The 26,088-nt window shown below is 35.6% G+C and overlaps 1 pseudogene; it reads right to left on the bottom strand.

The window, feature by feature from the left end:
• Window positions 1-24,193: 24,193 nt before the first annotated feature.
• Window positions 24,194-25,099, bottom strand: LOC127086778 (cysteine-rich repeat secretory protein 38-like; annotated as a pseudogene).
• Between the last annotated feature and the right edge of the window lie 989 nt (window positions 25,100-26,088).

The raw sequence follows: 26,088 nt of genomic DNA, 5'->3' as shown, positions 1-26,088 counted from the left end.
TATAACAAATCACCATTCTAATTATAATATTGTAGACTATGATATCTCTCAACAATATAAATGAAACACTTTTAAGAAAGAAATTTGATTTTAATCACAATATATGAAACAAAAGTGTTAGAGTAGTCATTAAGTGACCATACAAATATAATAATGAGCATAACAAGATATTTTTTTTTATCTTCGTCTTCAATTTCCACCTCAAGTATTACAAAATCGATGATTATGTTAGTGAAGACACTGACGTATTGTTGCAAATCAGATCCTTCATACATCTTTAGGCATAATATTCGCTGTTTCGCGAGCAATTTTTTCATCAACATCTTTGACATATACTTGTTTTTTAATATGTTCCAAACCTCCTTCAACACCGTTAAGTTTAGGATATGATGCATCACCTCGTCTGAAACACATTAGTGAATAATCTCGCGACATTCTACTTCATTTCTACCTAATCGATATCCTTCATGTGGACGCTTTCGTCTCACACACCTTTTATAAATTTTGTTGAACCAATAAATCTTTAACCCTGATTTCCCATAATCCAAAGTTACATGTCCCATTAAACCTTGTCACTTTGAATTTTTCATTAGGGTTAATTGCCATTTGATACCAGTTGTTAGAACATAAACCTTTAAAAGAAAATGAACACGATCGATCTTGGTTAACGCAGTTTGGCCAATTGTTCTTACCTCAAAGATTATAGATCAATTATAATTCCTTTTATTTCTAAAAGAGATTGAATCACTACTACAAAATAGACCTTTCGTAATACCAATTTTAGAACGGTCTTCCTGTTAACCGTTGTAATAGTTCTTTTTTGGGCATTTTTTTTTAATTTCCGAAAGGACATTTCACAACAGTCATAGGTACCAACAATAGTGAAAGGTGTCTAGGGTGAAATGGTTTGAATCCCAACATCAATCATTTTCCATTTATCGTGACATAATGTGCTTGACCTTGTATATCACCATGGCTTTTATAATCAACTGTGGTGTAAGTTGAAATCATTTCATCACGATTCGTATTGTCAACCGTGGTGAAAGATGTTACTTTTTTTTATATATAAGCGAAATTATCTCTCTTTTCAGTTCATTACATCCGTCTCTCTCAAAACAAAATCCTAACATATCTTTTACTCGTCTCTCTCAAAACTAAACCCTAACATCTCTGTCATTCCTATTTCTCATATTGAAACCCCAATGTTATCTAGCCAACTCGTCTTCTTTGAAGGTTTCCTTTCTTTTATCAAATCTTAGCAAATGACTACTTTACAGGTCCGTCTTCACTATAGTTTATGTTTCAAAATATATTTATCTATTAATGTTTATGTTTCAATAGCTTGTTTCATCATGTTTGAACTTTCTACTTGTTTCATTATGTTGGTAGTGATTCTTGTTTCAATAACGAGGACAAAGCTAATGTGAGCGTTGCAAACTTGTGTTAAAGATTCAGAATGACATCCATTCAAAATAGACACAAGTTTGCAGCTCTAACTTCAACTTCATCCTTATTTCATTGTGGATGTCATTATGGGACATGTAAGTTTCTAAAATATTCTATGAGTTGATATGTTTGTTGTAACGTGTATGTTGTTTATGGTTTGTTGTTGATGAATGTTGTTGTTAATGTTTGTTGTTGATGAAGGTTGTTGTTAATGCTTGTTTAAAATATGATTTTATTATATATTATGTGGTCGGAGTATTTTTCCAATCCCTTACCGAATATATAACTTTTCAGATTGCATTAGAAAATTATAATATGATAAATTTATATTAGAAAATAAGTACACATTCAATTCTTGACAAGAAATCTTTAGTTTGTTATCTGCATATTGTTCTTTGACTATTAGAACTTTATTTAGTGATTGTAGATCTTCAACCGCCCATTTATCCACCTCTAATTTTGTTTGCAAAGTAAATAACATTTTGCAAAATGAACTAAGATAAATAAATGGGCGGTTCAAGAACTAAGATCATTAAACAAAGTTCTAACGGTTAAAGAGTAAAATGCGGATAAGGAATTGAAGAACTCTGGTCAAGCATTGAACGTGAACTTGTTCTTGTAATATAACTTAATTTGTTATATTGTAATATTCTAGATCAGATTGAAAGGTTATATGTTTAGTGAGCATCAGCAAACTAAGCATTCCACATAATTTATAACAAACTCAGTTGTATATATCACAACGGTTGTGTATACCAACCGTTGTTAAAATGTTTTGCTCTGAAGAATATCACAATGGTTGTTTAAATTGACCGTTGTGGTATGTCGCACGCTATATAGCTTATAATCACGGTCGCATGACCGTGGTGGAAAGCATCATAGATACAATCACACCTTACTTCACAACGGTTGGTCCAGCATGGTGGTATCCCTTTCCAAATATTGTGATGGGTATTTTCCATAGTAGTGAATTGTAATGTGTTATCCTTTATTCATATAACAAAGAGTATATATATATATATATATATATATATATATATATATATATATATATATATATATATATATATATATATATATATATATATATATATATATATATATATATATATATATATATATATATATAACAGGATAGTAAAACTTATGAATAATGACAAACATAAATGTAAATAATTACAAATATAATTATGCTAACAAGACTCAGAAATCACATTAGCAACATCTTTGTATTTAGACTCTCCACGGGAACGAGACAACGTGGGTTGTCTCTTGAAAGACCAGGAGATAGGTTATCGCCAAGAAATAGCCAATAGTCAGATGTAGAATGAAGAGTGTTCAAACATCCACTCTGATCAACATCAATGTAAGAAACAAGTTTCTCAAAATAAGGGGTGGATGAAGATGCAAACTATAATGTAGGGTGTCCTGAAGATAACAAAGGATGCCATTGAGGGCTAACATGTGGTTTGTCTAAGGTGTAACACCCCAAATTCAATTAATTTATTTAATTGAATTTTCGTTGCTTTTATTTAATTATTTTAAGTGATTTAGAATCTTTTGAGTTATTTATTTTGGTGATAATGTATGTTATATGGCTATTTGATAATTATGAATATTTTTGGGAGAATTTTTGAGAGTGGTAGGAATTTACTATAATTATTAGTTAACTTTAAGTCATAAAAATAATAGAATAATAATTAAAAATGATAAAAAAAAATTATGTGGATGGAAATTATAATTAATGGAAAGATGGAGTAAAGTGGTGATAATTAGAAAGGAATTGGGATTAAGGTGTAATTACTAAATTTAAAAATTAGATTAAATATATAGAAAATGTGAGAAGAACCTTTTTGTCTAATAGTTAAAAGTTTGAGAATTAAGGAAAAGAGACAAAGCTAAGAAACTGCATGGAAGATCAAGTATTTCTAACAAGATAGCATTTCCAAATGTTAGGAAACTACGCAAAATTTCCTCATATTATCAGATTTGTGGAAGAACAAATTAACGCGAAAGCACACAAACTTAATGAAAATAAAATATATAAATTCATTAACCTCTCCTCACATGAAAATTTCACAACTCAATTACACTAAAAGAATTTATTGAAATTATGTTCTGATGATTACAAATGAAAGATACAAGGCTTTTATAGCCAATAAAACAAGAAAGATGAATGATTATTATTTAACATCTCCCCAAAGTTCTCATAACCATTATTGTTTCTTTTTACTATTATTTTTCTTATTTCTCCTTCATACTCTCTTTATCTCTCTTTTATTTTGACCAACAATCTCCCACTTGAAGATTGATTTTAATCAGTCTTCACACCTTGGTCAAACAACAACGTTTATCAATTTATTATTCTAGCAGGCCAACTGAAGAAGAGCACAACTTCAGTTTATCAATTGTCACCACCTTTGTTAACATGTCAGTTGGATTCTCACTTCCTTGTATCTTCCTCAATGTTAGTACCTCATCCTCAAGAAGAGATCTAATGAAGTGATAACAAAGACCAATGTGTTTTGTTCTTGAATGAAATGCATAATTCTTTGCTAGATGTATTGCACTTTGACTGTCACTATACAAAACACTCTTCTTCTGCATGAAACCCAACTCTGTTAACAATCCTTGAAGCCATATTAATTCCTTACTAGCTTCTGTGACTGCTACATACTCAGCCTCAGTAGTGGATAAAGTAACAATCTTTTGTATTCGCGATATCCAACTAACTGCTCCAGTACCAATAGTAAATATATAGCCAATCGTACTTCTTCGGTGATCAACTTCACCGGCAAAGTCTGCATCAACGTATCCTTGTACTTTTATTTCTCCTTTGCCAAAGTATAGACATTTCTTTTTAGTGCCTCGTAGATACCGCAAAATCCACTTGACTGCTTCCCAATGAGCTTTTCCTGGATTTGCCATAAACCTGCTTACAACTCCCACTGCATGGCCAATGTCTGGCCTAGTACATACCATTGCGTACATCAAACTTCCTATGGCTGAAGCATATGGAATCTTATCCATGAATTCTATTTCTTCCTCCGTCTGAGGAGACTGGTCCTTGGAAAGGCGAAAATGACATGCCAAAGGTGTGCTAACCGGTTTGGCATTGCCCATGTTGAACCTTTGCAAAATACGATTGTTGTACTCTGCTTGAGAGAACTGCAAAATTCCTCTTTGCTTATCTCTCATGATTTGCATTCCAAGAATCTTCTTTGTTGGACCCAAATCCTTCATGTCAAACTCCTTTGATAATTGCAACTTCAAGTTTCTAATTCATTCATATCTGGACATGCTACTAACATATCATCGACATAGAGTAGCAAAATGATGTAATTGGACTTATATCTCTTGAAGAAACAACAGTGATCAATATTGCACTTCTGGAAACCTTCCTTGTGCATAAAGTTTTCAAACTTCATATACCAATGTCTTGGAGCTTGTTTCAGGCCATACAAGCTCTTCTTTAATCTGCACACCATATTCTGTTTCCCTTCCTATAAGAAACCTTCACGTTGGTGCATGTAGTTCTCCTCATTTAAGTCTCCGTGAAGAAATATAGTCTTCACGTCCAATTGCTCAAGGTAGAGCTCTTTGCTGGCCACAATACTTAAAACTGACATGTTAGTATTGAGTTTCACAACTGGAGCAAAGATTTCAGTGTAATCAACTCCTTCTTTTTGCTGAAATCCTTTGACAACTAGTCGAGCTTTGTATCGCTTAGAACCATCATGATCCTCTTTTACTCGATACACCCATTTGTTGTGAAGTGCCTTCTTTCCACTAGGTAACTCAACTAGTTCCCATGTCTGGTTGGAGATTAAAGACTTCATCTCATCTTTCATTGCAAGCTCCCACTTACTTTCATCTTTCAACTAGTTAGCAACATGTAGTCCATGTATCTCCTATTGGGAACATGAGGTCGAGAAGACCTTCTCAATATAGAAGTTGGAGTACAAGTCTCTGATGCGTCATACTGTTGCTCACTGCTTTGTTCAGTTGATTCCTCTAATTGAAGATTTTCAATTATAGGACTTTCTGAGATATCATCAACCTATGCATAAACTGGGTCATTTAATTTTGATTCATTGGTGCTTGTGTTATGCCTATCTTTGTACATAACTCTTTCATTAAAGACCACATCTCTACTGCGGATCATTTTCTTGTTTTCATCATCCCATAGTCGATAGCCAAACTCATCCTCACCATAACCGAGGAAAATGAATTTCTTTGATTTGGGATCAAGCTTATTCCTGCCATGATCACTAATGTGCATATATGCTACACATCCGAAAACTCTAAGATGTGAGAGTTTTACCTCTTTTTCTCTCCATACCTCTTCTGCTATTCTATGCTCCAATGGTTCCGATGGACCTCGGTTGATTAAATAAGATGATGTGTTGACTGCCTCTGCCCAGAACTGCTTCGGTAAGCCTGACTGCACACGTAAGCTTTTGGCTCTTTCAGTCAAAGTTCGATTCATACGCTCAGTTACACCATTTTGTTGAGGCGTTCCTGGCACAGTCCTTTCCATTCTGATTCCGTGCTCATAACATAGATTCTTGAACTTGGTGTCTATATATTCACCACCATTGTCAGTTCGGAGCTTTTTGATCTTCAATCCGGTCTCATTTTCTACCATCACTTTCCACACCTTGAAAGCGTCAAATACGTCAAACTTATATTTTAGAAAGTATACCCATACCTTTCTGGAATGGTCATCAATAAAAGTCACGAAGTATTTCTTCCCGCCAATAGATGAGACGGTAGTTGGACCCCAAACATCAGAGTGAATAAGCTCAAGACTTTCCTTCTTTGGGGTTCTCCCATTTGTCTGAAAGCTTACTCGCTTTTGTTTTCCAAGTATACAGTCTTCACACATGTCAATTTCTATTGACCTAAGACCTTGTAGTTTTCCGTTTGAGTGCATGATCTTCATCCCTTTCTCACTCATATGGCCTAATCTTTGGTGCCATAGATTGGTACTTTCATTTTTCGCAACGGCAATCAAGTGACAAGTTCCCGTTGTCTTGTAAAGAGTACCACTCTTTTTACCGCGAGCAACTGCCATTGCACCCTTTAAAATCTTCCATTGATCACCATGAAAGACTGTTGTGTAGCCTTCACTAGCCAACTGGCCTACTGAGATTAAGTTCTTTGTCAGGTCGGGAATATGTCTTACATTTTTCAATTCCCATTCAGACCCACCTAACTTAATCTTCACTACACCTTTACCTGCAATCTCACATGATTGCTCATTACCGAGGTAAACTTTACCGAGGTTTCCAGAGACATAATTATTAAAGAATTCTTTCTGGGAAGTGGCATGGAAGGATGCTCTAGAGTCTAACACCCAAGACTCTTCCTTATTCTCCAAAGAGCATATCAACGCGTCTTCTCCTCTTGAAGTGGAAGCAACATTTGCTTCATCCTTTACCTCTTGATTCTTTGGTGGGAGTCTACATTGATTTTTGTAATGCCATTTCTTTCCACAATTCCAACATTCGATAGTCTTTGAATTATTGAAACTACGATGATTTCTGGATTTGGATCGTCGGTCCTTTGATTTACCACGTCCATATCCCCTGGTTGAATTTCTTCCTCTTTCCTCTGTACGTAATACTGAAGAGGATGATGATTCACCCAACTCTCTTTGCCTGATCTCTTCACTGAGAACCAGATCACGAACATCATCAAATTTCATCTTTGTACTTCCTGACGAGCTACTCACTGCCGTGACAGTAGCACTCCAACTATCTGGTAAGGAAGACAAAAGTATCAATGCTCGTACTTCATCGTCAAACTCAATTCCAACTGAACTCAATTGGATTGTTACAATATTGAGTTCATTGATATGTTGTGCAATTGATGTGGCTTCTGTCATCCGAAGTGTAAATAACCGTCTCATCAAATGAACTTTATTTGATGCTGAAGGCTTTTCATACATGCTTGAAAGAGCCTTCAAAAGACCAGCGGTTGTCTTCTCCTTCGCAATGTTAAAAACAACATTTCGAGATAACGACAATCGGATAACGCCAAGTGCTTGCCTATCGAGAAGGTTCCACTCACCTTCCTTCATCGAATCTGGCTTCGTTTCCATGAGAGGTTGATGTAGCTTTTTCTGATATAGATAATCTTCAATCTGCATCTTCCAAAAGCTAAAGCCCACACCATCGAACTTTTCAATTTTCATTTTTCCTTCGTCTGCAGCCATCACTCCCACTTAAATCGGATTTTCTCAGGATCGTCTCTAAAAATTTATTTACTAGAAAAAATTAGAAAAATCAACCAACTGACTCTTGTAACAACCCAATTTTAGTATTTATTTCTTATATTATTATTATTATTATATTATATTTTATTTTATTGGAGTGTTAATTAATTAATTGGTTGTTAGGTAGTATAATAATTGATTATATTAATTAATTTAGTGTGTTAATCAATTATTTAGTTGATATGAGATATAATTAAATAATTATATTAATTAACTTAGTGTGTAAGTTGTGTTGGTTTAATTTATTTGAACTAAATAGAGATATTATAATACTATGTCTTATTGGGCCTAATAATTAAATTAGAGGTATCATTCTTTAAGCCCAAATATAATAATATAAATAGTAAGAGGTGAGGAGAGTGAGAAGTAGGATTCATTTGCTCATTGACGGCAACAGAGAAAGAAAAGAGGAAAAGTAAGGAGAAGAGGGGAAGAACAAGAGAGAAGCTAAGGTTTCCAGAAAATTGAAGAGGTAAGGGGAGAATCCTTATTATTATGGGTTAGTATGATTGGGTCAATGGGTAGAAATATGTTTAGGTTGAAATCCCTAATTTCATGGTTTTTGGAATTGTTAGGTTTTGATGAGTATTCTTGATTTGTGGTGATTTAATTGTGTTAAAACTGTAAATTAACTGTAGAGTATTGTGTGAGTTATAATTTTCTGAGCGTTTGACTTTTTACGGAATCGAAATCGGAGGTCCGAAAGTCCTCCAATGATGAAAAACGCAGAAAATTCTGCATTTTGTTTTGCGTTAACCGATTAACCAAAAGCGTTAACCGGTTAACACTGTTGAAAATCTGCCAGGAAGTGCATTCTGTTTCGCGTTAACCGGTTACCTGAAAGCGTTAACCGGTTAACACTGTTGAAAAATGAAAAATTGAGACTTTAAAGGCTGTATTCAGTTTGAAATGAAATCTAAGTGTGTGTATTTGATAATTAGCCTATATTTGTGAATGATATATTGTTATGAATGTGTATATGTATCATTGGTGGATAATTCATAGAGTTGAATTATGGTGATATGTGGAATGTTAAGATGGTAGAGAGGATCTTAATTGCATATGTGTTGGTATTTGTACATTCATTCATGGCATGGTCGGCTTCATAGTGGAAGCGGTGAAACTGTGGGTTCACATGGTAACAGACGTTGATCCTTAATTGGAAATAGGCGTAGTGGATTTGATCTTGTCCGGATCGGAAGCATGGCTTGGATTCTAGATATTGAATCGGAAAGCGGTGAAACGTTAGGTTCACATTGCAGTACCACATGCATAGAGTCACATGTCTTGCATTGAGTCACATTAGAGTTATGTGATAATTGAATGTATGCATTGATGTGATTGTGAGGTGTGTATGAGATATGGTAATTGAATTTGGTGAGGTTTGGGTACATAACTTGGCAAAATATGTGATTATGTGATAATTGTAGTTATGTGTATATTTGAGAATATAGTATTGGATTTTAATATTGTACTCCTTGAGTTTTGATGGATGTTTGAAACATGTGAAATAAATGTTAGTTAATATTATTGACATGGTTATAAAAGGTGTGATGAATTCCGTTAATTGTTGATTTAATCATTGTGCCTTATTATACTTCTTCATAATGATTTGAATTCTCACCCTTCTGTGTGAATGTTGCCTTTACATGGGCATCGTGCAGATACTCAAGAGTAGTATTGCTGAAGTAAGTGGAAGGTAGCTCATTCGAGATTTAACCGGAGAGCTTTCGTGGTTTGATTTAAAGACTAGGTAGTGAGTCAATACTCTGGTCATGTAACACTGGGTAGATTAGTAGTATTGAACTCATGTCTTATTTGGATATGATTTTACTTTATCTTGAGTTATTGAGAGATGATCATGGTATGGGACATGAATCATTTTATGAAATACATGAATATTCATTCTTTTCCGCTGCGAACGCATATTCTTGAATATTCATGATAAATGAAAGGTGTTATTTTAGAATGACCAGGTGTATTGTATATTGATGATGAATGATGTTGGTTTTTGAAAGCTTTTAGTTTTTTTTGAAAACGTCGATGTGACGCCCTTTTGTTTATATGCGTGCTTATTTACTCTGATTATATGTTAAGTATTTTGGGGTAGAAAAAAGGGTGTTACATTAGTGGTATCAGAGCAGGTCGGCCCGTCCGGCCAGGTTGTTTAATTATGTTTATTCCCTAGTATACGACATGTGTGTGAGAACACTGTCGATGCTTGTTTTATTTTCCATTTGCAGGTTAGGAATGAAATAAGTGGGGGAGAAACGTCTGCTTCTCTTGGATGTTCCAATTGTATCGAGCTTGGACATTATGTTGTAGCATGCAGGAGTGCATTGGTGGCTAGTTAACATGTTTTGAGAATGTTGTGCTTTTCCTGAACCCGAAGAGAGGTCGGATTCGAGGATGGTGTTGGTTAGAATTTAATTGGGTGTATATCGACTGTTTCGAGAAGACGGTTATTTTTCCTGAGGTTGGTGCTAAGGAAGATTGGTTTGTGTCTGCTAAGCAAGTTGATGAATCGGTGCAAAGTGGTGCCGAGTTGTTTATGTTGTTGGCAACTTTGGATATTGATTTAGTTCATGGAACTAGTCCTGTATCGATGGCTCCCTATAGAATGTCTGCTTCTGAGTTGAAAGAGTTGAAGAGTCAACTTGAAGACTTGCTTGAGAAGAGGTTTATTCGTCCTAGTGGTCAAGAAGAAAGAAGGTTCTATGAGATTATGTGTTGATTATAGACAACTGAATAAAGTGACGATTAAGAACAAGTATCCACTTCCGAGGATTGACGATCTGATGGATCAGCTGGTTGGAGCTTGTGTGTTTAGCAAGATTGATTTAAGGTCTGGGTATCATCAGATTCGTGTAAAGGCTGAGGATATTCAAAAGACTGCTTTTCGGACAAGGTACGGTCACTACGAGTACTCCGTGACGCCTTTTGGTGTGACTAATGCACCTGGTGTATTTATGGAGTATATGAATAGAATTTTTCATGATTACCTGGATAAGTTTGTTGTTGTGTTCATCGATGATATATTGATTTATTCTAAGAGCGAAGAGGATCATGCCGAGCATTTGAAGGTTGTGTTATCGGTGTTGAAAGAGAGAAAGTTGTTTGCTAAACTCTCTAAATGTGAATTTTGGTTGAGTGAAGTAAGTTTTCTTGGACATGTGATTTCGAGTGGTGGTATTTCTGTGGATCCTACGAAGATTGAAGTTGTATCTCAATGGGAAGCTCCTAAGTCTGTTGCTGAGATTCGAAGTTTCCTTGGTTTGGCTGGTTATTATAGGAAGTTCATTGAAGGATTTTCTAAGTTGTCGTTACCATTGACGCAGTTGACTAGGAAAGGTCAAGCTTTCATTTGGACTTCGCAGTGTGAAGCGAATTTTCAAGAGCTTAAGAGAAGATTGACTACGGCTCCTATTTTGATTTTACCGGATCCGTTAGAACCTTTCGTTGTGTATTGTGATGCTTCTTTGTTGGGTTTAGGAGGTGTTTTGATGCAAAAAAGGGAAGTGGTAACTTATGCTTCAAGGCAACTTAAAGTTCATGAGAGGAATTATCCGACGCATGATTTAGAGTTGGCCGCCGTTGTGTTTGTGTTGAAACTTTGGAGACATTATTTGTTTGGATCGCGATTTGATGTGTTTAGTGATCACAAGACTTTGAAGTACTTGTTCGATCAGAAAGAATTGAATATGAGGCAAAGGAGATGGTTGGAATTCTTGAAAGATTATGATTTTGGTTTGAATTATCATCCTGGAAAGGCGAATGTTGTAGCCGATGCATTGAGTAGGAAGTCATTGCACATGTCTATGTTGATGAGTCGAGAGTTTGAATTGTTGGAGCAATTTAGAGATTTGAGTTTGGTTTGTGAAGCGACGTCTTCGTGTGTTAAGCTTGGTATGTTGAAGCTTACATGTGGCATTCTTGACGAGATTAGAGAAGGTCAGAAGTCAGATTTGAAATTAGTCGATGTTATGACATTGATTAATCAAGACAAAGGTGGTGACTTTCGGATTGATGAGAACGGTATCATGAGGTGTCGTGATCGAGTTTGTGTTCCGGATGTTGCGGATTTGAGAAAGAGGATTCTTGAGGAAGGGCATAGAAGTGGTCTGAGTATTCATCCTGGTGCTACTAAAATGTATCAAGACTTGAGGAAGATGTTTTGGTGGCAAGGTATGAAGAAGGATGTAGCGGAATTTGTGTATTCATGTTTGACTTGTCAAAAGTCAAAGATTGAACATCAAGAGCCGTCTGGTTTGATGCAACCGTTATCTATTCCCGAGTGGAAGTGGGATAGTATCTCTATGGATTTTGTTTCGGGTTTGCCGAGGACATTGAGTAATTGTGAGGCGATTTGGGTAGTTGTGGACAGGTTGACGAAATGTGCTCATTTTATTCCGATGAGGATGGATTATTCGATGGAGAGACTTGCTAAGTTGTACATCGAAAGGATTGTGTGTTTGCATGGTATTCCGTCGATCATTGTTTCGGATAGAGATCCGAGGTTCAATTCGAGATTTTGGGAAGGTTTGCAAAGTGGTTTGGGCACGAAGTTGCGTTTGAGTTCGGCATATCATCCTCAAACTGATGGTCAAACGGAGAGGACTATTCAGTCACTTGAAGATCTTTTGAGGTCTTGCGTTTTGGAACAAGGAGGAAATTAGGATAGTTTCTTGCCTTTGATCGAGTTTACGTATAACAACAATTTCCATTCGAGTATTGGAATGGCACCTTTTGAGGCTCTTTATGGTAGAAGGTGTAGAACTCCTTTGTGTTGGTACGAATCGGGAGAGAGTGTTGTGGTTGGACCCGAGTTGATTCAAGAGACTACGGATAAGATCAAGATGATTCAAGAGAAGATGAAGACTTCTCAGAGTCGTCAAAAGAGTTATCATGGTAAGAGGAGGAAAGCTCTTGAGTTTGAGAAAGATGAGCATGTGTTTCTTCGAGTTACGCCAATAACGGGTGTTGGTAGAGCTTTGAAGTCGCGTAAGTTGACACTGCGTTTCATTGGTCCTTATCAGATTTCCGAGAGGGTAGGTGAAGTGGCATATCGGATTGCATTGCCACCGTCACTTTCTAATCTTCATGATGTGTTCCATGTGTCTCAATTGAGGAGGTACATTGCGGATCCATCGCATGTTGTTCCATTAGATGATGTTCAAGTGAGGGATAATTTGACGGTTGATACATCACCTATGCGAATTGAAGATCGAAAAGTGAAGAAGCTTCGTGGTAAGGAGATTGCTTTGGTGAAAGTGATATGGGGCGGAGTCGCCAATGCCAATATCACTTGGGAACTCGAGGATAAGATGGAGGAATCGTATCCGAAGTTGTTCGTTTGAGGTAAATTTTCGAGGCCGAAAATCTTTTAAGTGGGGGAGAGTTGTAACAACCCAATTTTAGTATTTATTTCTTATATTATTATTATTATATTTTATTTTATTTAATTGGAGTGTTAATTAATTAATTGGTTGTTAGGTAGTATAATAATTGATTATATTAATTAATTTGGTGTGTTAATCAATTATTTAGTTGATATGAGATATAATTAAATAATTATATTAATTAACTTAGTGTGTAGGTTGTGTTGGTTTAATTTATTTGAACTAAATAGAGATATTATAATACTATGTCTTATTGGGCCTAATAATTAAATTAGAGGTATCATTCTTTAAGCCCAAATGTAATAATATAAATAGTAAGAGGTGAGGAGAGTGAGAAGTAGGATTCATTTGCTCATTGACGGCAACAGAGAAAGAAAAGAGGAAAAGTAAGGAGAAAAGGGGAAGAACAAGAGAGAAGCTAAGGTTTCCAGAAAATTGAAGAGGTAAGGGGAGAATCCTTATTATTATGGGTTAGTATGATTGGGTCAATGGGTAGAAATATGTTTAGGTTGAAATCCCTAATTTCATGGTTTTTGGAATTGTTAGGTTTTGATGAGTATTCTTGATTTGTGGTGATTTAATTGTGTTAAAACTATAAATTAACTGTATATACTTAGAGTATTGTGTGAGTTATAACTTTCTGAGCGTTTGGCTTTTTACGGAATCGAAATCGGAGGTACGAAAGTCCTCCAACGATGAAAAATGCAGAAAATTCTGCATTCTGTTTTTGTGTTAACCGGTTACCCTAAGAGCGTTAACCGGTTACTTGCTAAAAACCTGCCCAGAAGTTGATTCTGTTTTGCGTTAACCGATTAACCGAAAGCGTTAACCGATTAACACTGTTGAAAATCTGTTAGAAATTGTGTTCTGTTTTGCGTTAACCGATTAACCAAAAGCGTTAACCGGTTAACACTGTTGAAAATCTGCCAGGAAGTGCATTCTGTTTCGCGTTAACCGGTTACCTGAAAGCGTTAACCGGTTAACACTGTTGAAAAATGAAAATTTGAGACTTTAAAGGCTGTATTCAGTTTGAAATGAAATCTAAGTGTGTGTATTTGATAATTAGCCTATATTTATGAATGATGTATTGTTATGAATGTGTATATGTACCATTGGTGGATAATTCATAGAGTTGAATTATGGTGATATGTGGAATGTTAAGATGGTAGAGAGGATCTTAATTGCATATGTGTTGGTATTTGTACATTCATTCATGGCATGGTCGGCTTCATAGTGGAAGCGGTGAAACTGTGAGTTCACATGGTAACAGACGTTGATCCTTAATTGGAAATAGGCGTAGTGGCTTTGATCTTGTCCGGATCGGAAGCGTGGCTTGGATTTTAGATATTGAATCGGAAAGCGGTGAAACGTTGGGTTCACATTGCGGTACCACATGCATAGAGTCACATGTCTTGCATTGAGTCACATTAGAGTTATGTGATAATTGAATGTATGCATTGGTGTGATTGTGAGGTGTGTATGAGATATGGTAATTAAATTTGGTGAGGTTTGGGTACATAACTTGGCAAAATATGTGATTATGTGATAATTGTAGTTATGTGTATATTTGAGAATATAGTATTGGATTTTAATATTGTACTCCTTGGGTTTTGATGGATGTTTGAAACATGTGAAATAAATGTTAGTTAATATTATTGACATGGTTATACAAGGTGTGATGAATTCCGTTAATTGTTGATTTAATCATTGTGCCTTATTATACTTCTTCATAATGATTTGAATTTTCACCCTTCTGTTTGAATGTTGCCTTTACATGGGCATCGTGCAGATACTCAAGAGTAGTATTGCTGAAGTAAGTGGAAGGTAGCTCATTCGAGATTTAGCCGGAGAGCTTTCGTGGTTTGATTTAGAGACTAGGTAGTGAGTCAATGCTCTGGTCATGTAACACTGGGTAGATTAGTAGTATTGAACTCATGTCTTATTTGGATATGATTTTACTTTATCTTGAGTTATTGAGAGATGATCATGGTATGGGACATGAATCATTTTATGAAATGCATGAATATTCATTCTTTTCCGCTGCGAACGCATATTCTTGAATATTCATGATAAGTGAAAGGTGTTATTTTGGAATGACCAGGTGTATTGTATATTGATGATGAATGATGTTGGTTTTTGAAAGCTTTTAGTTTTTTTGAAAACGTCGATGTGACGCCCTTTTGTTTATATGCGTGCTTATTTACTCTGATTATATGTTAAATATTTTGGGGTAGAAAAAGGGGTGTTACAACTCTGATACCAGTTGTTAGGAAACTACACAAAATTTCCCCATATTATCATATTTGTGGAAGAACAAATTAACGCGGAAGCACACAAACTTAATGAAAATAAAAAATATAAAATCATTAACCTCTCCTCACATGAAAGTTTACAACTCAATTACACTAAAAGAATTTATTGAAATTATGTTCTGATGATTACAAATGAAAGATACAAGGCTTTTATAGCCAATAAAATAAGAAAGATGAATGGTTATTATTTAACATCTCCCCAAAGTTCTCATAACCATTATTGTTTCTTTTTTACTATTATTTTTCTTGTTTCTCCTTCATACTCTCTTTATCTCTCTTTTATTTTGACCAACAATCTCCCACTTGAAGAGTGATTTTAATCAGTCTTCACACCTTGGTCAAACAACAACGTTTATCAATTTATTATTCTAGCAGGCCAACTGAAGAAGAGCACAACTTCAGTTTATCAATTGTCACCACCTTTGTTAACATGTCAGTTGGATTCTCACTTCCTTGTATCTTGCTCAATGTTAGTACCTCATCCTCAAGAAGAGATCTAATGAAGTGATAACGAAGACCAATGTGTTTTGTTCTTGAATGAAATGCAGAATTCTTTGCTAGATGTATTGCACTTTGACTGTCACTATACAAAACACTCTTCTCCTGCATGAAACCCAACTCTGTTAACAATCCTTGAAGCCATATTAATTCCTTACTAGCTTCTGTGACTGCTACATACTCAGCCTCAGTAGTGGATAAAGCAACAATCTTTTGTATTCGCGATATCCAACTAACTGCTCCGGTACCAACAGTAAATATATAGCCAGTCGTACTTCTTCGGTGATCAACATCACCGACAAAGTCTGCATCAACGTATCCTTGTACTTTTATTTCTCCTTTGCCAAAGTATAGACATTTCTTTTTAGTGCCTCGTAGATACCGCAAAATCCACTTGACTGCTTCCCAATGAGCTTTTCCTGGATTTGCCATAAACCTGCTTACAACTCCCACTGCATGGCCAATGTCTGGCCTAGTACATACCATTGCGTACATCAAACTTCCTATGGCTGAAGCATATGGAATCTTATCCATGAATTCTATTTCTTCCTCCGTCTGAGGAGACTGGTCCTTGGATAGGCGAAAATGACTTGCCAAAGGTGTGCTAACCGGTTTGGCATTGCCCATGTTGAACCTTTGCAAAATACGATTGTTGTACTATGCTTGAGATAACTGCAAAATTCCTCTTTGCTTATCTCTCATGATTTGCATTCCAAGAATCTTCTTTGTTGGACCCAAATCCTTCATGTCAAACTCCTTTGATAACTGCAACTTCAAGTTTCTGATTTCATCCATATCTCGACCTGCTACTAACATATCATCGACATAGAGTAGCAAAATGATGTAATTGGACTTATATCTCTTGAAGAAACAACAGTGATCGATATTGCACTTCTGGAAACCTTCCTTGTGCATAAAGCTTTCAAACTTCATATACCACTGTCTTGGAGCTTGTTTCAGGCCATACAAGCTCTTCTTTAATCTGTACACCATATTCTGTTTCCCTTCCTCTAAGAAACCTTCAGGTTGGTGCATGTAGTTCTCCTCATCTTAGTCTCCGTGAAGAAATGAAGTCTTCACGTCCAATTGCTCAAGGTAGAGCTCTTTGCTGGCCACAATACTTAAAACTGACCTGATAGTATTGAGTTTCACAACTGGAGCAAATATTTCAGTGTAATCAACTCCTTCTTTTTGCTGAAATCCTTTGACAACTAGTCGAGCTTTGTATCGCTTAGAACCATCATGATCCTCTTTTACTCGATACACCCATTTGTTGTGAAGTTCCTTCTTTCCACTAGGTAACTTAACTAGTTCCCATGTCTGGTTGGAGATTAAAGACTTCATCTCATCTTTCATTGCAAGCTCCCACTTACTAGCATCTGTGGTCTGACATGCTTCTGTGTAGTCTTCAGGCTCACCTCCATCAGTTAGCAACATGTAGTCCATGTATCTCCTATTGGGAACATGAGGTCGAGAAGACCTTCTCAATATAGAAGTTGGAGTACAAGTCTCTGATGCATCATACTGTTGCTCACTGCTTTGTTCAGTTGATTCCTCTAATTGAGAATTTTCAATTATAGGACTTTCTGGGATATCATCAACCTCTGGATAAACTGGGTCATTTAATTTTGATTCATTGGTGCTTGTGTTATGCCTATCTTTGTACATAACTCTTTCATTAAAGACCACATCTCTACTGCGAATCATTTTCTTGTTTTCATCATCCCATAGTCGATAGCCAAACTCATCCTCACCATAACCGAGGAAAGTGCATTTCTTTGATTTGGGATCAAGCTTATTCCTGCCATGATCATTAATGTGCACATATGCTACACATACGAAAACTCTAAGATGTGAGAGTTTTACCTCTTTTTCTCTCCATACCTCTTCTGGTATTCTATGCTCCAATGGTACCGATGGACCTCAGTTGATTAAATAAGCTGATGTGTTGACTTCCTCTGCCTAGAACTGCTTCGGTAAGCCTGACTGCACACGTAAGCTTTTGGCTCTTTCAGTCAAAGTTCGATTCATACGCTCAGCTACACCATTCTGTTAAGGCGTTCCTGGCACAGTCCTCTCCATTCTTATTCCGTGCTCATAACATAGATTCTTGAACTTTGTGTCTATATATTCACCACCATTGTCAGTTCGGAGCTTTTTTATCTTCAATCTGGTCTCGTTTTCTACCATCGCTTTCCACACCTTGAGAACCTCAAATACGTCAGACTTATATTTCAGAAAGTATATCCATACCTTTCTGGAATGGTCATCAATAAAAGTCACGAAGTATTTCTTCCCGCCAATAGATGAGACGGTAGTTGGACCCCAAACATAAGAGTGAATAAGCTCAAGCCTTTCCTTCTTTGGGGTTCTCCCATTTGTCTAAAAGCTGACTCGCTTTTGTTTTCCAAGTATACAGTCTTCACACATGTCAATTTCTATTGACCTAAGACCTTGTAGTTTTTCGTTTGAGTGCATGATCTTCATCCCTTTCTCACTCATATGGCCTAATCTTTGATGTCATAGATTGGGACTTTCATTTTTCGCAACGCAATCAAGTGATAAGTTCTCGTTGTCTTGTAAAGAGTACCACTCTTTTTACCGCGAGCAACTGTCATTGCACCCTTTGAAATCTTCCATTGATCACCATGAAAGACTGTTGTGTAGCCTTCACTAGCCAACTGGCCTACTGAGATTAAGTTCTTTGTCAGATCGGGAATATGTCTTACATTTTTCAATTCCCATTCAGACCCACCTAACTTAATCTTCACTACACCTTTACCTGCAATCTCACATGATTGCTCATTACCGAGGTAAACTTTACCGAGGTTTCCAGAGACATAATTATTAAAGAATTCTTTCTGGGAAGTGGCATGGAAGGATGCTCCAGAGTCTAACACCCAAGACTCTTCCTTATTCTCCAAAGAGCATATCAACGCGTCTTCTCCTCTTGAAGTGGAAGCAACATTTGCTTCATCCTTTACCTCTTGATTCTTTGGTGGGAGTCTACATTGATTTTTGTAATGCCCTTTCTTTCCACAATTCCAACATTCGATAGTCTTTGAATTATTGAAACTACGATGATTTCTGGATTTGGATCGTCGGTCCTTTGATTTACCACGTCCATATCCCCTGGTTGAATTTCTTCCTCTTTCCTCTGTATGTAATACTGAAGAGGATGATGATTCACCCAACTCTCTTCGCCTGATCTCTTCACTGAGAACCAGATCACGAACATCATCAAATTTCATCTTTGTACTTCCTGACGAGCTACTCACTGCCGTGACAGTAGCACTCCAACTATCTGGTAAGGAAGACAAAAGTATCAATGCTCGTACTTCATCGTCAAACTCAATTCCAACTGAACTCAATTGGGTTGTTACAATATTGAGTTCATTGATATGTTGTGCAATTGATGTGTCTTCTGTCATCCGAAGTATAAATAACCGTCTCATCAAATGAACTTTATTTGATGCTGAAGGCTTTTCATACATGCTTGAAAGAGCCTTCAAAAGACTAGCGGTTGTCTTCTCCTTCGCAATGTTAAAAGCAACATTTCGAGATAACGACAATTGGATAACGCCAAGTGATTGCCTATCGAGAAGGTTCCACTCATCTTCCTTCATCGAATCTGGCTTCGTTTCCATGAGATGTTGATGTAGCTTTTCCTGATATAGATAATCTTCAATCTGCATCTTCCAAAAGCTAAAGTCCACACCATCGAACTTTTCAATTTTCATTTTTCCTTCGTCTGCAGCCATCACTCCCACTTAAATCTGATTTTCTCAGGATCGTCTCTAAAAATTTCTTTACTAGAAAAAATTAGAAAAATCAACCAACTGGCTCTGATACCAGTTGTTAGGAAACTACACAAAATTTCCCCATATTATCATATTTGTGGAAGAACAAATTTACGCGGAAGCATACAAACTTAATGAAAATAAAATATATAAATTCATTAACCTCTCCTCACATGAAAATTTCACAACTCAATTACACTAAAAGAATTTATTGAAATTATGTTCTGATGATTACAAATGAAAGATACAAGGCTTTTATAGCCAATGAAACAAGGTTCAAAGGAATTAATCCCCTGAGATTCTTGCGAAACAAGGTTCAAAGGAATTAATCCCCTGATCTTCTTGCGAGAATGATTGAGATTCTCCACGGTTCCGACCGAGTTGCATTTGATTCCAGTCCAATTAGAATAAGGTGAATCCAACTTCCAATTCTGAAGCGTATTCAAAGGGTCAGCAAGATCTATTATGTATTTAGCTATCACTATACCAGAATCATAAGTATTTAGCTTAAGAACTGCCACTTTGAACCAAATCATCTAATGCATCACATGTAACAGTGTAAACACACTAAGTAACCAACATTGACAACAATAAAAAGATATCATACACTACATACTATCCAATAACTACTCACTTGAATCACACACATCTAATATATAATTTCATGATAATTCAATAACTTGCAAAATGTTAGAACCTCAAACTAGAGACACACTGATAATAACACCACAGTACCAATATAAAAGGATTCATCCATGTCAATTATCAGATGGAAGTTAAGTACAGCTAGTTAGCAAAATGTGTAAGACCACTTATCTTTTAATGGCGGAGCGATCACTCTTTCTGGACATGACCTTTATCATTAGCGGCCTTATGATTGTAGTGCAGCGACAAAGATCAATGTAGACCTCTCGCTCTACAACAATGGCTTCCGGTGAAGTTTTTGTGGGCGATTTGTCATCTTCCAACCTTTAGGCTTTTCCGAAACCTCTGTAAAGTCAAATAGACTTTAGGCTTCGTGTCATAATAACAAACAAAAGTTCACACGTACTTCTCGCGATTCAACCTCTAGGGACCTTGCCGATACACTACTATTTGGATGTGCTTACCCCGACATCCTAGTCGAAAGTCTTATCAACTTTGCCAAATAGAACCTGATACGCTCTGCATGCATGGACCATAATTCATCATCTCTAGGTCGACATCATTGGGGTCTCTCCGGAAACTCGGGTGCAGGATCATCGACGATCAGAGCAAAATGATGACTTCGTACTGTGTTAGTATTAGTCATCCATATGGCTCCATGCAATAAGCTGGACAAGAAATGTACAGTTTTAGCATCACATGATCATACCTTGCTATATCCAAAGGAGTTGAATTCATAACAACTCGCCTTGTTCGCATTGATATTGATTACAAACACGCACAGACAAATATCATAGACATTTTAATTTTAAAAAATCATAATGGATACGAATCACTTATCTCTTGCTTGACGAAAATCTTGCTTGATAGGTCCATGCTTTGAGCTTTGTCATGTCCGCTAGTACTTTAACTCAATTGTTTTTGCTTGTGTATGCCAAATCCGTCAATAATGCGAAGAGAGCCATTGGGACTGGCCCTTCTCTGGATTGTCATTATAATCCTAAGCTGTGTTGTTCTTCTTCAATTTACGCGTACCGTCATTTCCATGATGCTATTGCATTTGCTTCCCCATACAGACGCACTTTTGTCGGCGGTGACAGTGGTGTTACTCTAGCCGGTTTGAGATCCGTTGGAGATTTTGGTCGACGATACTTTCAGAAAGCCGATATCTGTTTTGAGACTCCCACTACGATTTCCAGATGCGATGAGATCCTGTTGACGGAGGATTTGACTGTGTTGAGGATACCAAGAACATCTGTGTTGGTGTTGCTTCGTTTTCATCAGCATTAGAGAAATCCACAATGTTTTCTTCTGATGATGAATCAGGATCACCAAAGCGCATGACTTTGATGTTTTTATAACGACGCCGTTTCGGATCCAAAGGTGTGGAGGCGCGCCGGTTTCAGAACATCCGAGTTTTAAACTCAAGGATGTTGGCGTCGTATTCCTCCCGATAACCTTTGATCCCAATATTTTTGTCATTGACTCATTTGGAAGGTGTCGTCCTTCTCCAAATGTGAATGATGATCCATTCAGCGATGACTTTCGTTCGTCATTAACAATTGCTCCTATCATCATCGTCTTTTTCGCTGGTGGCAGACTTTGCGGCCCCGGGGTAGGGGTAGGAAAGGTTATACCCCGGGTGTTATTGTGAAATTTTGAATTAATCTACTAGGAATGGTGATTGTTTATGTTTGATTGTGTGGTCCGGGAGAGTTGTATCGGAGCACTATGTTGGACACTAGATTAAACATTATTTAGAGAATTTTTTTGAAATTAGTCAAGTGAGGTCACAATCGTACCGTCCAGAAGATATATCAGAAATGACTCATGATCATTATTATTGGTGGTCAAAGGTTTTCACCTCATTCTTTATTCATGGATCATATGATTTTTTTTTAGTCTCAAGACCTATTTATCTGCAAACTATTCCCCCTCTTGGATATTGAAGGAACGTGGTTTTAATGAGTTTATTAGACATTAGTCCTATATAACTAATTATTAAACATTTTGTAACGGCTTCAACTCATGATTGTTCCAATAACATTACAACACAGGACATATCAAAATCCGAGAAGCATACTCAGCTTTAAGAATTTCAAAGTGTAACTTGCAACTTTGAAATCCCTTATAAAGGATATTATACAACCAAATCACCCTCTTGAGTAAAACAAATTAAGAACAACATTAATACAATATAACTCTCTCGGAATGAATTTTCATTCTTCCAGCACTACAAAAATTCTAATGAAAAGGAAATTTCAAAAACAAAGAGTAGAAAAATAATAGAGAGATTTTTATTCAAAAGTCTGGTGTAAAATAAAATGAGGATAAACCTCATTTATATAATTTTTTTATCTCAATAAAGGAAATGATCCATGGGATAAATAAATTATTCAATCGATTGAATAATCTTTTAATCAATTAAAACACTTCAAAAAGTGACAATCTCAATTCAGAAAAGAAAACCGTAAAACGACTAAATGTTTTAATAGATTAATGGCGTTTCTAATCAATTAGAATGTATTTCCCATTACTTTAATCAAATGGGCAAAGTCCTTAATCGATTTAGATAATGAGTTAGCTTTTCTAATTCATTGGAAACACTTACAAATCAATTTCATACATGTCTGGATAGGTTTTAAGAAATTGAATAAAATCAGTTAGCGTTTTAATGTGTGTGTGTGTGATTAGCATAGTAATTCAAGACTCACTCTTTTCCTTTTACAATTGAAATTGATCAATCTAAGACGTTAAGCGTAAGATCAGACAAGCTTTCACACGCTCACTTTCAGACTTCAAATTCCTTTACTTGATTCTACAATTAATTAGCTTTTAAGATTTAACTTGAATCATTAGACCGATGATACTTGAGATATTTTCTTCCTGATCTGATGTCATCATCAAGAATTATTATACAATTGCTATCAACTCCTTTTTTGACACTTGCCACAAAGAATTCTTGAAAAAAGCTATCAACAAAAAAAAAGACCGATGATACTTGAGATATTTTCTTCCTATCTGATGTCATCATCAAGAATTATTATACAATTGCTATCAACTCCTTTTTTGACACTTGCCACAAAGAATTCTTGAAAAAAGCTATCAACAAAAAAAAACCATTCCACTTATGTAATTGTCATCTCTAAAAGCTTTTTAGAAGTTACAATCATTTTTCAACGTCAAAATCAACTGACGACTATACTCTCACAACATATAGATCCAAATTCTCCTCTTTTTTAACATGACAATGTATTTCTCAAAGAGGAGCTAAAATATAAAAAGATAGATAAATATTTTGAGTTGTTAAACTCCTCTTAACACATAAAAAACTATACCCTATTCTTCTAAGTGTATACTCCTCCCTTTTTAGAATTATCAAAAAGACAAGTAAAGAAATAGCACAATGAAATAAATACATAAGAAATTGAAATGCAACCAACTTGCAATTAAATTAGAAGTGGAATAATTATTTATAAAGAAATAAAGAAGAATGATTAATCATTTAATCTTACATGTTTAGTTTAGTTTCTAGTTTAAGCTTTATTTTTGTTATTATAAATTTTCTGCAACATTTCAATACAGCCAGTTAGATTGATTCAATCATTTCTTTTATTCACATTTCATTTACTTGTTTTCCTTTATCTACTTTTCATTATAGACGTTTTCTTTGTCCACGTTATTTACTTTGATCATGTCTTTTTGATTACTCATAATTATAAGTGTTACCAAGTCCCAATAATAAGAGAAGAGGCAAAAAAATCAACCCCATGGGTTCCTGAGTGGTCCTGTATTGTGAACATTCAATACGAGTAACCAATCAAAATTTTAATATTTCATTGTGGAAGTAAATAACACAGATTATTTATTCATGCATTATAGTAGTGCTTTAAGGTTTATTCAACTTTATTACCAAGTTCAACCACTAAGATTATAGTATTAATTACTCTTTGACAAATGGATATATCTCATATCGAAAGTTACAGCTTCCACCAACAACTCTACCTCCTTCTTTTCCATCGCAACAATTTGGAAGTTGATTAATTGCATCATCAAGACACTTTTTGCAATCAACACTAGAAAGGTCTCTAGTGCACTGAGTTAACCCATAAAGTTTCTTTGAATTCTCAAGCTTTACCTCTCCAGTTGCATACAGTTTAGGATTGATAGAAGCTTTATCTGCAAGCTGGCTCAATAACTCTTTAGTCTTGTTATTAAACGTGGTAGGGTCATCAACGATATTCACATTCCACATGTAGAATTCGTTGGTGTTATCGATCTGACCGATGAAATCCGTGTCCAAGTATTTAAAGAAACAATAGTCGTACCATATGATGGCGCCTTTGTTGTATGGACAACATTTTGAATTTCTTTGGGTGCCTCAATGACACAAGTTTTACACTCAGAGGCCGAGACATCGCCACGACAAAGAGCGAGTCCATGTACTTGTTGGTTTTGGTATTGGACGAGTCCTGCTGATCCAATACCAAAACCGGTTGAAGGAGTTTTGTAGATAAGAGAGTTGATGAGTGTTTTTAAATTTGATTCATACGGACTATTGACCGTGAAGTTACCCGAGTTTGAACAAAAATGAAAAAGTGGATCGGCTTCAAATGATGTTTGGATAAGAGATGCTAATATAAATGAGAAGAGACTAACTATAAAGGGGTTTGGGGAAGTCATGATGATAAACCAGAAGATATGGTTTTTTTGGTTTGGTGTGTGGAGAGTGAGAGTTAAAGTATTTATAGAGAAAATGCGCCATTTCTTGTCTTTTCAGGGGAAGTTTGTGAAGCTTACATTTCTATGACTATTATTTGCAAGTTGGACATAATCATGTCAACTTTGGCTTACGGCTTGACATATTCGGATTCAAAACATTATATAATGTCGCCTGCTTCTAGATTTGGCTTTAAGTTTAGCCGAGTAATAAATTCACAATGATGTGAATTTAACCGAAATAATAATTGTATAGACTTTTGTATTATAGATTTTTTTTTTATTGACCAAAGCCGAATAAGAGAAAGCAGGCATTTTATTTAGATTTCGAACATCTCAATTAATCCATATATATATATATATATATATATATATATATATATATATATATATATATATATATATATATATATATATATATATATATATATATATATATATATATATATATATATATATATATATATATATATAATATATATATATATATATATATATATATATATATATATATATATATAAGGGATCTCATGCAAAGTAAAAAGTATGATTCAAATTCACTATTATTTTTATATTATTTCTCATTTTCTCATTGATTTGGATATTGCAGTGTTAATCTTATAGGTCAGTACTATCTCCACCGCACCAGAAGCATATACTCAATGCAACAAAGCATAATCTCGTCAATTCATCGATCATTTCTAGTTCTAAATTGAATAGTTGCACCGTCTGTGGGAATCAACTTCTGATTCATGCAAATTTCTACTATCAGATCCATTTTATTCAAGTCACAAATTTTGTAACGATCACGTTAAGATGAAGAAAGCAACTCTCAATCCCGCTTCTCATAACACTTTAGATGTTTCCAACTTCGGATCTTCTTCGATTTTCATTGTCGATTCAGTTTGAAATAAGCTGCCAAGTGAGAAAGAACCTTCATCATAAAGCAATATGCAGATCGTGAAATGACATAAGGATAGGTCGATGTG

This window comes from Lathyrus oleraceus, chromosome 5, assembly GCF_024323335.1.
Source record: "Lathyrus oleraceus cultivar Zhongwan6 chromosome 5, CAAS_Psat_ZW6_1.0, whole genome shotgun sequence".
NCBI lineage: Eukaryota > Viridiplantae > Streptophyta > Magnoliopsida > Fabales > Fabaceae > Lathyrus > Lathyrus oleraceus.
The sequence above is the reverse complement of the archived record's forward strand: the minus strand, read 5'-3'. Positions and strand labels throughout refer to the sequence as shown.